The sequence below is a fragment of the Triturus cristatus genome, chromosome 9 (genome assembly GCF_964204655.1).
Source record: "Triturus cristatus chromosome 9, aTriCri1.1, whole genome shotgun sequence".
Lineage (NCBI taxonomy): Eukaryota > Metazoa > Chordata > Amphibia > Caudata > Salamandridae > Triturus > Triturus cristatus.
Genome location: NC_140592.1, coordinates 1,176,645,030 through 1,176,662,684, shown reverse-complemented (window position 1 = coordinate 1,176,662,684; position 17,655 = coordinate 1,176,645,030).

Sequence of the window (17,655 nt, the reverse complement as noted above, 5' to 3'; positions counted from 1 at the left end):
CCTTATAGCCCGCCGTTGCGGGCTATACCGGCTATTAAAGGCCCGCTGCAGCGTTAAAGGCCCGAGCCGAAGGCAAGGGACTTTAACAAAAGCGATATAGCCCTGCTACGAAGGGCTATAAGGCTATTAGAACATTCTGCCACTAGAGGGCAGAATGTTCTAACATATTAAACAAAGGCTTCTCGAAGCTCGAGGAGATTTAAATCCCCTCGAGCTTCGAGAGGCTTTTGTAAAACATTGGAATGTTGCTCTGCGGGCCTTTACCGGCCCGTAGAAGCAGGGAGCACTCCATTGTCTACAATGGAGTGCTCCACATTCCAATGTTCTAATCTGGCCTACAGTAGTGAGCAATATCTTTGCAATACGAGCCTTTTTTTTAAGCAGAAGCACACACTTTCTGACCAACCAAATTTAGTAAGAAGGAAAATCTAACCTAGGTGGAACAAAGACACTTTGTTAGTAATGCCAGCTTTGTTATGTTGATCACTTATGGTGTCAAGATTGTAAGACCTAAAAATATGAACGTTCAAGGGGATAGACTGTTTACATTTGTTCTGCTTTTCCACTACACTGCTATCCCTCCACCCCCCTGCCCCCACCGAAAAAAGTGCAGATCAGCTTCAGGGAGGGGACTATTCTTATTTCTGTGCATGTGTGTGACTACCTGCCTCTTTTCAAAAAGTAGAAATTGCAATAAACTTCATCAAAGAGAAAGCTCAAGAACCACGCATTAAAACAATTAAGCATTCTCAACAGCCACTGACTGCAAACTCACAAGAAGTCAATATGAGCTAAATATTTTCTTTTTCATTTCCTAGGCCTTGTGATGTGTGCATGGGCTGGGCCTATATGAACATTTCAGAAGTCAAGGACTTGCTCTATGCGGTGACTGCTGATGATAGCTGTAGGAACTGGTCACAGGCATTACTACACATGGTGTGATACATTTTAAACACCCCCCATGATGAAACACCACAGCAGAAAGCAATTTTCATGAAAGTACTCAAATGCGTAATCCACAGCTTATGCAGTGTAAAGCTGAGGCTGCTGATAGAGGAGTCAATGGTGAAAGGTTGCCTGCCACTGCTCTGGCAACGGGGCTTAGCGAATGTAGAGGAATTACACCCCCCCCCTTCACCCGCCGCCCCTCCCGCCCCCCCCCCTCCCCCCCATGCCAAGGCTTCAAATGACCCAGCAATAATTATTGAACATGATAAAAATCAGACACCATGATATTGAGAATACATTTTTTTAGATAATTATCGCTTATTTAAAGTTTTGTCCACATAATGGGGCATACTGACTAAAAAAAGATAGTGGTAACCCATTCGCAAACAGGAAAGGGTTCCCAAGGGGCTGCTTCCCCTTTTTTAATCCTGCCAAAAACCTTTTTTATGAGTATGCAGTGCTCCATTGGATCACTGCTTACTCCTGAAAAATATTTGGGAAACTTTTCTTTTTTTATTAGCTCATCCAGTTTCCTTTAAGGAAAAGGGCCTGCATTCAGAAAAACAAACTTTATTTCAAAGCAAAAACAGGCATGGTCATCTGTTGACCTGAAGAAGCCATCATCCCTTGGATGGAACCAATCATTGTGGATTGCAAATCGTAACCTATATCATTAATTTTAAATAGGTAGGTCAAATTGTGACCCACTAAGGCTCTCTATTTTGTAAACCAACCTACTAATACATAGCTCAATTCGCAAAATACCATAACATTCGCAAAAATTCAGTGCAGAAATTGTGACTGCGTTTTGCAAATTCTATCTTAGTACATGCAGCCCGCTGTGCTTTAGTTCTCCAAGCATGTACATGATGTAGCGCTTAAAAGTTTGAAAATTGTAGGGGTGCATTATACTCACTGTTAGTCGGCACCCGCATATAATCAAATGTGTACTCAGGTATTTTGTGTGCAATGTATTACGAATTGTATAACCTATATCGATTTTAATAGAAGTGCTAGCTATGTACAAGCACATTGTAAAGGTATTAGAGAAATGTATAGAGTTTAGCCTACATGAAAAGTAATGTGGTGTTAGAAATGTGTAACTTAGACTTCGTGTCTGTGGACTGTTTAGTTTGACCCCACATGAAAGAAAGACGTAAATGTCAATACTGTGATTGAAACCTGCTTGTGTAACCGAAGTAGTGGCCAGAATTCGCATATATCGTTGAGGCGAAAGGCCTGGTATTTTCTTATGTTAGCCAAGGGCAATAGGCCAAAAAGGATTTATTCCAGTAGAGGTTTTAGGCTGTAGTAAATTGCAACTTAAAAGATGTGAAGAATGTCTGCTTTGCATGATCTCACCCCAGGTGCAAGGACAGTTGCTCGTTAGTAGAGAAGCTCTTTGTTCACAAATTGACTTATGTAGTAAAAGCCAGACATGGGAGTGTATTGGAATGTGCCAATCGTAACTCCTAGTGCGGATGGCGTCTGGGACTCAAGGCCAAGCGATGGACGATGGAACTGGACAGCGCTCTGTGGAAATTTACTGAAAGACGACCCCGCAGAAGAGGAGGCGCAAAGGGCGTGTTCTGGGATTTGGGGTTCTGTATTAGGGACAGCGCCCCGAGGGTGGAGGCAGATCAGAGCAGCCCTGAGCAGAGGAAGGCTAGGCGAAGAGATAGAGGGGGCAACTTAGACCAGCTCTCTAAGTGAAGTCTTCTTATGAAGTTTCACTCTGACACCTTTTATTCGATGAGGGTCTCAAGGGATTGCTAAGTAGGGATGTCATCTAGTGCAGAGTAGGGACAGAGATGGTATGGTTCAGTGTCCCTAGTATCGACATTTGCTTGGTGGTGTTCTACCTCATGCTTTTAGAGATTGTACTCTTAGTTATTTTTAGCCGTATGCGGATTCTCCGTAGAGTAGCTTTTGTGTTAGTGCCTATGTACTTGTTGTGCCTCGTATTGAGGACTGTGTATCTGCAAATCTTCATGTTGATAATAAAAACCAGAGAGCCAAGAGATTAAGTCTCGAGTCCTTGATTATGGAAAATTGCGGACGGTAATTTTGATAATTGTGTTGGTTTTCCCTCCACGCTATTGGGCAAGTAAAAAGTTCCATCTGACCAGAGTGGGTTCCAGTAGATAATTGCGAGATACTCAAATGGGCCGGAGCAGTTGGTAGCAAACGAGGATGGTTTCTTTCTGATAGCGAGGGAAGATTAGATAAGGATAAGTGACCCTTGAGGCCCAAGAGACGATAAGTGATGCTGAATCATCAGATGGCGAGCAGCAGACGGCAGCAGATGAGCATCGAGGGCGAGTAGCAGCGCGGCAGAAAGCAGCAGTTCCAGGAGTGAGTATGAACATAATGAGATGTTGTAGATTGCGGTGTTGATTTGTTGTGTGATGTCTTGCGGAGTTGTTGTGTATGTCGTGTGATTGTGAGATCAGGCTGTGAGCGCGCGCAGCCCGGGAATTGTGGTGTAGAAGACACCTGAGATAGATTTTGTTGACCACCCAAAGGAGATCGTGAGGTACCATCGATCACCTGGACCGAGATAGGGGGAGCGAATGCGTGTGTGTATGGCAACTTAACGCTGGTCGTGGGTTGTGGTGTGCAGATCGGAGTGTTAGTAACCTATCAGAGGCGAGTCGTCTGGCCGGACGGGGGCAGACGGGCGCCAATCGAGGTCAACAAGGTCGAGAGACTGTGGACGAACAGTCAGAGGCTGTGGACGGACAGCCAGAGAAGTAACTTAATCGGTTATTTCAGTGTATGAATGGGACGTGAGTAAGCGTGAAACGAGTTTGGGGAAGGGAACTGCTGCGAACGAAGGAAGGTGACGTCAGAGGGTGTCGCGCTGTGATAGGCCGGTTGGTGTGAGTCGCGCTGTTATTGGAGGATTTGAGAACAAGAAGTAAATAGAGCGCGAGATCGAATTTGCTCATTATGAAGTGCCTTAGGGCTTTGCGAGAGTTGTGTAGAGGCGATAAGCATGTGGTTGTTCGTGGGGGAGAAGAAGCCCCTCCCGAGGATACCCCGGCACATTACATGGCACAGAATGTGGGGTTACATACTATAGTTTGGATCGAGAATTGGCACAAGGTTACACAAGGTGAAGGGGAATTAGCTTTCCCGAGGTACGGCTCATTTAGATTAGCGGTGCTGTACCAACTGAAGACGGTGATGGGGTCCTTAAAACCCTTGCCAAGACCAGCACAGTTTGAAGCATTACATGCGTGGATTAGAGCAGCGCATGATAAGGAAAAGGGAAGAAGTCAGGAGAGAATGAGGAAGTCGATTAGGGCATTTCAGGATGCCAAGTGGGACGCAGCGGAGAAAAGATGGAGAGTGCAGACAATTGAGGAAGCGAAACTGTATCCCGCGCTAATGGAGGAGACGGGGATACGCCATGTGAAAGCACAGGAGAAGTCACAAGAGGAAGATAGTGATTCCGATGATGGGGTATTGCAAAGATTGCTAGACGAAAGACCACCCCCTTATAATCCAGATGAAGAGGATGATAGGTGGGGTGAGAGGGGAGACTCTAGGAGGGTAACAATACAGCCTGAGACCCGAGTGGAAGGGTTGGTCTCGTTTGAAACAGCGAGTTCACAGGGTCAGTCGGAGACCAGTGGAAGGATTGGAAGAGAGATGAGGTTACCGGATGCCTTGAGGGTACCGGTCACCATTGGACCGATTGTGTCGATATACAGTCCGGAATCAGAGGAAAGAGAGAGGTCAGAACGAGTGGCAGAAAGAACGAGGAGAGAAAGCGGGGAAAGTGAGTTGGAAGGGGCAACGGCCCGACCTCCAAGCCCTGTACAATGGAGTACACCATTAGCAGCGGTGTCAGACACATCTAGGGGCGAAGAGGACGAGAGACCGGTGAGGCCGAGGACTCTGATGGAGTCGAGATCAGATTCAGGGTCGTGGGTACCGCCAAAGAAGCAAATGAGCTGGAATATGGGCCGAGCGGGGACAACCCCAGTTGCCTTTACGAGCCATTCTGCTCCCATAGAACTACCAGAAGAAAGGAGAGAGCAGGAGCCGGAATGCGAGTATGATGAGGGACGTGGAGCAAGTTGTCAGGTGTTGAAAGGGGCCTTGAAGGCAGGAATGATAGATGTAGTAAGACTTAAAGCAGAGGCGGATGAAATAATATATGGGAACCTACCTCTTGAGAGAGTAGTGACATATACTCCAGATGAATTGCTTTTTGTAGCAAAAGATGTGACTCGTAAAGCACGAGTGGCACATGAGAAACTGGCGGGTTTGGCTAGAGAATATGGGGTGGATCTATCCAAGACTAGAGCATTACAAGGGAACCATAGGATGCATTGTACCGAGCGGGAATTGTAAGAGAAAAGAGTGGTTGGTCTAAGGTCACATACTAAGGAACTGATTGTAGCTATGAGAATATGGCTGATGCTTGACAAATGGCATGAGAAATGGGCTAGGAAAAAGAATTCTAGGGGAGCGAAAGGAGGGAGCTCTGAAGGAGATTTGCAGGAGGTAAAGATCCTTCCCTTGAGAGAGGTGGCGAATGGAGGATATGTGCATGTACCATGGAGCAGGGGGGATTTGGCATCATTTACGAATGATTTTCCCAGGCTCAGGGAGAAGCCTGCAGAGTGGTACAAGCAAGTTGAGCGTTTTGTTAAGATTTCGAAGGTGTTGTGGATAGACCTGAACACCTTATTCGATATTGTGGTTCCAGGGGACCTGTGGAACGCATGTAAAATTGCTGTTGATTGGCCGGACTATGAGCCTGATAGGAACCTGGTTACAAATGGTCCGTCGCCCGTGGTAATGAGGCTGTACGATAAGGTAATTACCTGGTTGAAATCGAAGGTTTCACCCCAAGACATCGATTGGGTGAAGATAGATAGGACAGTGCAGGAGCCAAAGGAGACAGTACATGAATTTTATGAGAGACTTTTGAAGGCTTTTAAGCAGTACAGTGGGTTAGATGAGCTGGAAACGAAGGACATGGGACAGTTTGTGTCTAAGTTCGTGCTGGGTTTGAAGCCCGAGGTCAGTCTTATGATACAGCAGCATTTGATCTGTTGGCAGAATAAGCCTGTAGATGAGATCTTGCGGTACGCCAGGTACTGCACGGATGAGATTGAGTCCAAGCACAAGAAGATGAAGGATAACTTATTGCTCATTCAGATGCAAGCTGCTCAGGGACCGCCGAATGGGGGTCCAGTGGTGCGGAGACAGGGAAATTATCAGACAGGGAATCAGAACGCGCAGGGTCAGGGAAGGCCGAGGCCCGTTGACCCTAGGACAGGCATAGATGTAGCGATCTTGAAGAAGACGACTGCTTGTCACCAGTGTCACCAGGTGGGACATTGGAGGCGCGAGTGTCCCTTGAACCCCTATAATCAGCCGCAGATGGAGGGAGGAATGGGTCAGGTCCCTGGGGCGGAGCAGGTACAGACGGTGACTGTACCGAGAATGATGCAAGGGGGGACCGGCGTCTCGCAGGTGCAGGTTCCCCAGCCACCCCGGATGCAGAACATACAGCAGGGAGCTCGGACTTATTTGCAGATGCCCATGTTCGAAGTGGGAGAGGAGAGGGATGCAGATTTGCTGGCGCAGCTAAGTTTAGGTCAGGATGATGATTGCCTACTTAGGGCCATACTAGAGGTAGATCAGAGAGGACCCTTTGTGGAAGCAGAACTCGACGGACGCCCGACTACCTTTTTGGTAGATACGGGGGCTACCAGGTCAACCATAAGGTCAGCAGTGGTTCCGGGAGTAGCCCTTTCGGGGGAATGCATACAAGTGGTTGGAGTGGCGAATAAGAGGCTAGTTAGCCCCTTGACAGAACCGATTCCAGTCAGGATAGGCAACTTTAGGGATCGACATCAGTTCGTGGTGTGCGATTCTAGCCCTGTTTGTTTGCTGGGAAGAGATTTATTGTGTAAGCTAAATTGCACAATTTACTGTACCCCGAAGGGAGTAGAGGTACAGACAAGAGATGATGACGCGACCTTTAAGGTTGCAAATCAGCGGGTGTGCGTGGAAATGTACCCGGCTTTGACAATGGAGGAGCTTCCACAGGATTTGAGGGAGTCAGTGTCGTCTGACGTGTGGGATTTAAGCGGAGAGGAGATCGGTTTAGTGAGGGGAGTGGAACCAGTGAAAATACAGGTTAAACCGAATGCAGAATTCCCGAGAACACCTCAGTATAAACTATCGCCTGAAACAGTTGCAGGGATTAAACCTGTGATTGAGTCTATGATTAGGCAGGGAATACTGGTGGAGATCATGGGTAGTCCATGTAATTCACCCATTATGGGACTGCAGAAACCAAGTGGGAAGTTCAGGATAGTGCAAGACCTGCGGAAAATAAACGACATAGTTGTTCCATGTTGTCCAGTGGTACCGAATCCATCTGTGATACTGTTCCAGATCCCATGCGAAGCTGGATGGTTCACGGTGATTGACTTGTGTCAGGCCTTCTTTTCGATTCCCCTACATGAAGAGAGTAGATTTCTTTTTGCATTTAGGCTAGAGAATCGTATATTAACGTGGTGTCGTATCCCACAGGGGTATACGGAGAGCCCGTCGATTTTTAATCAGCTCCTAAAAAAGAATCTTGAAAGCCTTGTGTTGCCGAAAAACTCTGTTTTGGTGCAATACATTGACGACCTGCTTGTCGCATCAGAGACAGAAGATGCTTGCAGGGTCAATACCATTGCGTTGTTGAATTTCCTGGGAGAGAACGGTCACAAGGTGTCTCCAAACAAGCTGCAATACTGTTTACCTGAGGTACAGTATTTGGGGCACAGAATTGAGAAGGGTAAAAGGAAAGTGTCTCCAGATCGCATTGATGCGATTCTGAGGATGCCAGTTCCCTCGACTCAGAGGGAAGTTAGAATGTTTTTGGGAATGGTGGGCTATTGCCGCCAGTGGATCCCGAACTTTTCCTTTGAAGCTAAGCCTTTACAGCGGCTGACGCGAAAGGATGTAAGTGATCCGGTACCATGGGACGACGACTGTTTGAAATCATTTCTGAGGCTGAGAGAAGCCTTATGTAGCGCTCCTGCGTTGGGAATGCCGGATTACAACAAGGCATTTGCATTGTTCTGCTGCGAAAGGGAAGGTTGCGCATTAGCAGTGTTAACCCAGAATCATGGAGGTGTCCGTAGACCAGTTGCTTATTTCTCAGCTACTTTAGATCCAGTAGCTTCTGCGTTGCCCGGATGTCTCAGATCCGTTGCGGCAACAGGTGTCAGCATCGAGAGATGTGAGAGCATTGTGATGGGGCATCCTCTTACTGTACATGTGCCACACTCTGTTGAATTGTTGATGACTAGGACTAAAACACAGCACCTCACGAATAATAGGCTGACTCGTTATGAGCAAGTTATCCTTGCAGCCGATAATGTGACATTGAAGAGGTGTGCTGTTTTAAATCCTGCTACATTGTTACCTATTCCAATTATAGATGATAATGAAGATTGTGAGGACCATGATTGTCTCGACGTTACGGAACTATGCACCAAACCGAGGCCTGACATTGTCGATGAACCACTCCCAGTGTCAGATGAGATTTTCTTTGTGGACGGTTCATGTTTAAGAGACAGTGTCGGTCGATTGAGAGCAGCGTTTGCTGTATGCACCATCACGGGTGTGGTTGAAGCCGCTTGTCTAGAAGGAGTACACTCCGCACAGGTGGCTGAGCTCATTGCTTTGACTCGTGCCTGTTTGGCAGCCGACAAGATCCGTGTAACTATTTACACGGACAGCCAGTATGGGTTTGGTGTGGTTCATGACTTCGGACAGCTATGGTCCCAGAGAGGGTTTATGACGTCTTCAGGTTCTCCTATAAGAAATGGTGATCATGTGCGGAAATTGTTAAAAGCATTGCAAGGTCCTGATGAAATTGCTGTTGTTAAATGTGCTGCACACACAAAGGGGAACGATTTCGTTTCGTTGGGAAATAACTATGCTGATGAAGTAGCCCGATTTGGTGCAGAACAGGGATGCAACTTCACTGAGACCCACGTCGAGGAAACTGGGGAGGAGGTGGTGTACGGTCAGATGTTAGCAATGGCCGACTCATGGGAAGAACTGAAACAGCTTCAGGAGGGGGTCTCGGATCAGGAACGAGACAGTTGGATACGAGCGGGATGTGAGAAGGGAGATGTGGATATATGGGTTTCGAGTGATGGACGAGCGGTGTTGCCGGAAAGTTTGTTGAATCCCATGGCAAGGTTGATACATGGTGCTGTACATCTTGGTAGGGATGCCATGATGAGAGTGTTTCGTCAGACTTGGTACAACCCGAAGTTTCGTGCAGTGGCTGAAACTGTGTGCCAGAGGTGTGTCACTTGTCAACAGATGAATGTAGGGAAAAGAACTGCTGTGACGTTGAGCCACATAGGGAGGTCAGGGGGACCTTTCAATAGGATGCAGTTGGATTTTGTCGAAATGCCGAAGTGTAATGGGTTGAGGTACATATTAGTGATAGTATGTGTCTTTTCCAGGTGGGTGGAGGCGTACCCTACATGCAGATGCGACACACTCACAGTAGCGAAACTATTATTGAGAGAACTCATTCCAAGGTACGGGTTCCCGACGTCCTTTGAATCGGACAGAGGAACTCATTTCCACAGCGAAGTTATGAAGTTGCTTTGTGCTGCTTTGAATATAGACCAGAAGTTACACTGTAGCTATAGACCAGAAGCTTCAGGGATAGTGGAGCAGGTGAATGGAACTCTGAAGGCTCGGATGGCGAAAGTGTGTTCGTCTACGTCTCTGAAATGGCCTGATGCATTACCTTTGGTCCTTATGAGCCTCCGAAGTGTGCCTGATAGAAGGACTGAAATCCTCATGGGAAGAGCGATGCGTTTGCCTGCAATACCTGCTACTGCCCTGATAAATATCACTGATGATATGATCCTGGACTATTGTAAAGGCCTTGCTGACGTGGTCCGTTCTGTGTCTCAGCAGGTGCAGACAGCAACGGTTCCAGCTGCGAGTGACCGGTGCCACGACTTGGACCCAGGCGATTGGGTCCTAGTCCGAAAGCACGTGAGGAAGAGTTGTTTGGATGCTAGGTGGCACGGCCCTTTCCAAGTGATCCTTGTCACGAACACAGCTGTCAAGTGTGGAGGTTTACCGAACTGGGTGCATGCTTCTCATACCCGTAGAGTTCCAGCACCCTTGGAAGATACAGCCCCTCTCGACAACAAAGATCCCGGTGAGCCGACAGAGCCTCCTGAGAGGGCCAATCAAGCTGTAAGGGTTGCTGAAGCGGCTGCTGGTGCACTGAATCGTATTGGGGAAGAGCGTGAAAGGAGTACGGACCCAGAAACCGGCGAAAGAGCCAGAGGTGCAGTGGATAGTACAGAATCAAGTTCTGCCGAAGAAGAGGAGGTCAGTGCACAGGGTATTGAAGAGAAGATCGGAGGTGTTACCGAAGCAGAGAGGGTTTGGCCCGCAAGACAGAACCGGGTAAACCTGAGGTTGGCTCCGGACGCAGACCTTGCACCAGTTTCGGAAGAGCCAGAAGAAGAATCAGGAGACGAGGAGAATCCTCAAGGTGTGAGAAGATCAAAGAGAACAAGAGTGCCAAGTCGGAAGTACGCTTCACCCGAGTGGGCATATCAAGTGACTGATGCCAGGGTTACCGAGCACGGGAAGGTTGAGGTCGATGACATTGGTCAACAGTGTCCCGCTCCAGAGGGTGGAAGTGTTGCTGAAAGTTCCGGGATTGGAGATCGAAGGAATTTTGACGATTCATATTCCGAGTCCGCCATTCCTGAGTGGCATTCGAGGTATGATCTTGGACAATTTGGAGTTCCCGACGTTCACGACTGTGCCAGACCCACAAGAACTGATCATTCTTAAGCTCGAAATCTTGCAGGGAGTCTTGGAGCTGTTGGGACCAGCGCTTATGTTAGATTGATTTGAGAAGGTTGCAAGCAGAGAAGAAGATAACCTAGATCCGAGCGGAAGAAGAACAAAATTAGGGATTTTTCCGTTATAGAACGAAGAAAAGTTAGGGAGGTTTGCCTAAGTTCACGAAAGAGACATTAATGAGAAGACGACATACCCTTTCAGAGACTGTATTGGACACTGAGTACATTCCGAAGATGGCAGATCCTGCAAACCCACATCGTAGGGCTAAATTGATAATAGGCACATTGGTAGGAGTTGTGATAGTCACCATATTTGCGGTAGTGATAAGTTCGTACATGGTGGCTCACAGGCAAGAGGGGAAGGTTCAGGGAGCACCCACACCTATTACCCCAGGGCAGAGTGGTGTCAGTATCAGAGAACAGGAAACATCGAAGATGAGGGATGATCGCAGACTCCACATGGATTTGTCCAAGGGTGATTTCAAGCTTAATGCGTATGCAAGGTTGCTGTATGAGTATGTTGATGCGATGGATGTGAAGGATTGCTATGTGTGCATGCAGTTGCCTGCTTCAGTGGATGAGGGTATCAAGTATCATCATCTCCCGTTGACATATGGGATTTCTTGTAGTTTATTACTCAGTTTATTTTATGACAGGAGACAGTTCGAGTATTTCTTTTCAAATTTTGACACGGTACTTCCTGAAGTTCCAGCAATTAAGCATTTGAACAAATATGATTCTAGCAAGAAAGAGGATAGACTCCTGAAGTATTTTAGACCGACTATGAAGTTGGATACGGCGCATGCTCACAGGAATAACCTGACATGTGCGTTATCTGAGATAGAGAAGAAATTCATAGACCAGGTAGAGGACAGATACAGACAGTTGACCCAGACACGACACACCGGAGATAGTCCAGTAGATTGGACAGACGAGGAGAGGGCTCACAGATCCAAGGGAAGTTATGGACCAATAGCGTTAGATGAGGTACAGAGAGGGAATTTGTGTATTGGACGGCCTCAATCCGATACGGATAAGGTCGCAGTAGGACATAGCACTTGTTCTCAGACCTTCACAGTGGAAGCTTCTGCTAAGAATTTTATGGTAGGTCCAATAGAGGTAATTCCGACAGTATATTATGTATGTGGGAAGAATGCTTATGTCAGGCTACCTGCGAATTGGTATGGAATATGCTATTTGGCCATTATATTCCCGAAGATCTACCACACCGAGGACTTGGAGTTGTTAGAGACGAAGCGACAGTCTAGGAAACGTAGGGCTACGAAAGCCGGTGCAGTGATTGGGGACATATACGGAGCAATGATACCTAGTATGGGTGTGGTGTTGAATGATGTGAAGATTAGGAGGTTGGCGACTGTGGTTGATGAGTTGTCTATGAACACGGCGAGATCTTTGTTGTTGGTGGCTGGAGAGATGTTGTCGATACGGAATATGGTTATGCAGAATCGCCTTGCTTTAGACGTGTTATTAGCCAAAGAGGGCGGAGTCTGCAAATTATTGAAGGTTCAGGAATGCTGCACATATATTCCAGACAACACGAAGGAGATAGGGAAGTACATAGACAACATCACGACTATTCACAAGGAGATTATGGATTTGACGGAGGAGAATGTGTGGGAGAAGATTGGATTAGGATTTGGAAGAGTGGGAACTTGGTTTGCGAATTTGGGAAGAGGATTTCTGGGATCAGTGTTGAAGCCAATTATCATTGTTGTGGTTTGCGTGATTTGTTTGTGGGGATGCGTGAAGGCATGGAAGTGGTATCAAGGAGGCAAGGTTGAAAGGGCTCTTAAGGCAAACGAGAAAAGGATGGCGAAGCTCCAGGAGCAGCAATATGAGAGTCTTAAGAAACTGGAGGGAGTTCGACATGGCAAAGTTATGACTAGCGCGGTCTAAATCAGTTCTAAAGAAGAGAAATGTAATGGTGTGATGACGGATGTCATCAAAGGGGGGAACTGATGTAGCGCTTAAAAGTTTGAAAATTGTAGGGGTGCATTATACTCACTGTTAGTCGGCACCCGCATATAATCAAATGTGTACTCAGGTATTTTGTGTGCAATGTATTACGAATTGTATAACCTATATCGATTTTAATAGAAGTGCTAGCTATGTACAAGCACATTGTAAAGGTATTAGAGAAATGTATAGAGTTTAGCCTACATGAAAAGTAATGTGGTGTTAGAAATGTGTAACTTAGACTTCGTGTCTGTGGACTGTTTAGTTTGACCCCACATGAAAGAAAGACGTAAATGTCAATACTGTGATTGAAACCTGCTTGTGTAACCGAAGTAGTGGCCAGAATTCGCATATATCGTTGAGGCGAAAGGCCTGGTATTTTCTTATGTTAGCCAAGGGCAATAGGCCAAAAAGGATTTATTCCAGTAGAGGTTTTAGGCTGTAGTAAATTGCAACTTAAAAGATGTGAAGAATGTCTGCTTTGCATGATCTCACCCCAGGTGCAAGGACAGTTGCTCGTTAGTAGAGAAGCTCTTTGTTCACAAATTGACTTATGTAGTAAAAGCCAGACATGGGAGTGTATTGGAATGTGCCAATCGTAACTCCTAGTGCGGATGGCGTCTGGGACTCAAGGCCAAGCGATGGACGATGGAACTGGACAGCGCTCTGTGGAAATTTACTGAAAGACGACCCCGCAGAAGAGGAGGCGCAAAGGGCGTGTTCTGGGATTTGGGGTTCTGTATTAGGGACAGCGCCCCGAGGGTGGAGGCAGATCAGAGCAGCCCTGAGCAGAGGAAGGCTAGGCGAAGAGATAGAGGGGGCAACTTAGACCAGCTCTCTAAGTGAAGTCTTCTTATGAAGTTTCACTCTGACACCTTTTATTCGATGAGGGTCTCAAGGGATTGCTAAGTAGGGATGTCATCTAGTGCAGAGTAGGGACAGAGATGGTATGGTTCAGTGTCCCTAGTATCGACATTTGCTTGGTGGTGTTCTACCTCATGCTTTTAGAGATTGTACTCTTAGTTATTTTTAGCCGTATGCGGATTCTCCGTAGAGTAGCTTTTGTGTTAGTGCCTATGTACTTGTTGTGCCTCGTATTGAGGACTTTGTATCTGCAAATCTTCATGTTGATAATAAAAACCAGAGAGCCAAGAGATTAAGTCTCGAGTCCTTGATTATGGCAAATTGCGGACGGTAATTTTGATAATTGTGTTGGTTTTCCCTCCACGCTATTGGGCAAGTAAAAAGTTCCATCTGACCAGAGTGGGTTCCAGTAGATAATTGCGAGATACTCAAATGGGCCGGAGCATACACGATGGATCTACAGGTGCCCTGACATTCATCTTGTGTGACTGCAACACTGCAGTGATGATGGTTCTGTAGAGAAGGTGAGCACCCCTCTGCCAATGACTTGACTGGGGACTTCTGCTCACGTTACCAACTATGACAGAATTGAGAGACTGAGAAAGCCTGAGGCCAAAGTTTTGCAGACACAGAGCCCATTAATCCAAAACTGTTACTGGGACAATGTTAAGGGGAAATCTACCTACTTAGCGAGATGAGATGATACATTATGAAGATGGAATGCTTTAGGCATCTTACCCAGCGTATGAATAATTGAAGTCTGCGGCTTGTAGGTGTGTTTGTTTCCATAATTAATAAGCTCTGTTGATGCTTTCATCTGTTCTGGAGGTGGAACAGCAAACAGTACTTTGAAGCAGGGGGATCCACCTTCCCACAGTAATATGAGGTGCCCATTGTGTTGCCTGAATACACCAGACAATGTGTTAATGTAATGTAGACGGCTTGTAACACCACTTTCTGAGTCTATGGAAAATACAGGTGGCCCCCTGGTAGGCACCAGGGCAAACCATACAAACCACTGTAACTGGGGGCTCCACACAGGGTCTCATTCAAATTACACTGGTAAAGAAGCTGGTAACTACCATTAGGTGATATTCGCATAACTTGATTATGTGAAATTTTGGCAAAATTATTTCTCTTTTATTATGCGAATGTAAATCCTGTTAGCAATATTGTTTAGCACAAAATGCGTCATTGTGTGATTTTCTGACATGGGGATGCAGTTCATACTAAGATGTAGTACAAAAAACTAAAAGCACCATGCACACAAGAAATTTGTGCTTAGTTGTTTGTGTGCGATTTACCACGAATTACGCATTTCACAGTGAATGGTACGTAATTACACAGAATGGAATAATAGCGTAATTTCAGGAATTTAGTGTGACAACTATTTGAGGTAGTGTGGTCGAGCAGTTAGGCTTATCTGAGGGTTGTGTTAAGCATTTACTGTACATACTGTTGCAAGAAATAATTGCACACACTCAAAGACAGAATCCACACAAATTGTTTGTATAAAAAGCTATTACTTTGGTGTTTTATTTCTAGAATCAAGAGGAAATCAGTTGCAGCTAAGCAACAGTTTCAAAAGCAGTAATACTTTTCAAATGCAGTAAGAATGGTTTTGCAAAGCAGTAGAAAATGCTTCACAGTAATAGAAATACTTTAGTAGAATCGGTTTAGAACAATAGAACTTTTTAAGAGAAATAGATAGACTGTTTTATGTAAATTGGTTTGTAAATGCAATGCATCCTAGTGGAGAAACTGTGTTATGCATTAACAGGTAAGTACACAAATTACTCATTCAGTCTTCAAGGGTTTTGACCAACACTGGGCCCAATGTAATCAACGGAGACTGGGGTCACCTTAAAGAGGCACGGTTTGCAGGTAAGTACCAGTGGTTTCAGGGTACAGGGCCCGGGGGCAAAGATCAGCACAGGGGCTGCCGAATTCAGGGTGCAAATTAGCATCGGGCACCCAATGCTTCTCTATGGAGGTTCTTGGTCGCACAAAGAGGCTGCTGGCTCGGACCAGGAGGCTCAATGAAAATGACGAGTGACTGTGCAGGTGAGTTGGAGTGTTTCTGGATACCTAGGCACCGTAGGCTGGACTTTCCAAAGTCGGTGGTCTGAGGATAGTGGTGTTGGGTTTTCTTTGCAGTAGCCGGTCGCAGTCAGGGGGACCCTTCATGAAGAGACTGCAGGCAACTTCGTGGAGAGGTCAGCCACCGATAGAGATGAGGTCCAGATCGCTGGGAGACTTCACAGGATAGGTAAGCCACTTGACCTCGGGGCGTGGATGTCGGGTTCAGATTGGGTAGGGGTTGCGGATCTGCCTGGATCCAGAATCCTTGAAGATGGAGTTTATCTGGACAGGGCTTCTGTCCTCAGGAGATCTGGTTCAAGCTAAAGAGTGGAAATTTTCCTGGGGTTCTTGGAAGTCGCTGACCATGGGACAGGCGTCATCTTCTTCACAGGGTTTTTAAGCAGGAGACAGGTCGGTAGGGCTTGTGCCAAATCAGTAGTTGTCTTCCAGGCTCAGCTGCACAGTGTCTTCTTCGTCCTTTTTCTTCTTGGGTCACAGGAATCTGAGGATCAAGGCTCAGGGGTGTCCCTAAATACTGAATTTGGGGGTGTTACATGTACTGGCTGATGGTAGCCAACGGAATACTTGCCTTTAGGGTGACTACACACTTAGAATATCTCCTTCCTTTTGGGAGGGGGCATCCCCCTAACCTGATATGGTCAAATCCTTCCACTCAAGATGGAGGAGGGGGTCACCTCAGTCAAAGGTGCCTTTGGGGTGGTCCTGGCATAGAGGGGACATACCTCTCCTGACTACTAATTTGCTGCCAAAAGTGGGGCTTGATCAAGGGGGCACGGCAATCTTCACTTGCTGGAGAGGCCCTGGCTAGCAGATCAAAGAGCAGGAAGCCTTTGAGGCTCACAGCCCTGAATGCTGTTCATGTTTGGTAGTAGGTGTGAAGCACCTCCACCCGAAGCAGCCTTTGTACCACATGGGCTCCCACCTCAGGGGATCAGAAACATGTCTGTGTGTGACAGACTGGTGCAGACCAGTCAGCTTTACATGAGGGAGTTGGTATTTTTTTTTCCAGCGAGCATCTCTAAGATGCTCTCTGAGTGCATTTGGTAATAAATGCTACACTAGCATCAGTGTGTTGGTTTATTATGCTGAGGAGCTGCATACCAAACTCCTTAACATTCAGTATACCATCATGGAGCTATGGAGGTTGTAATGACAAACTTCCAGCCCATTTATTCAATATGGCGTCTCTGCATTTACAATGTCTTTGAATGGCACAGGACCTGTAGGAGCACATTGCTCATGCAGCTGTGCCTTCAACTATGGGATAGTGCACCCTGCTTAGGGCTGTGAGACCTGCTAGAAGGGTGACAAACCTATGTGAAGAACCGGGGTTTAACCCAGCAGTGTCACGGGCACGCCTAAGTTCTTCGAGTTCACCTGTCTTGGTATACAGAGACATGGAATACTTCTGGATTGCATCAGAGACTAAGTTTATTAGCTGCAGCTAGTAACAGTGATCCTAGAAATACATCACGGTGTAAATTCTCAGGAGACTGCTCATTTTACTAAGGCGAGACATCTCCTTTTATACCCAATATTCACATTATAAATGTACACCCACTGCACAAAATTCTAGCCAATAAGGTACATTTTCAAACAAAGTGTCACATGACAAAAACTCAATTTACAGTATCCCAACCCAAAAGTTAATTATTAGGAATGTCCCAAATGCAATCTCCACAAGCCGGACAAACCTATAATTGAAAGCATAACCCATGTAATGAAGAAACATAAAAAAAAAAACGGTAACAGATGCTGAACAAGAAAAGGCATGTGCAAGGAAACTAAAAGTTAACGATGTCCTGAACATTGATTGGCAATCTCAGACAAAGATCGATCAGGGAAATTGGCTTTGCGGGGTCAGTTTCAGGTGCAGAGG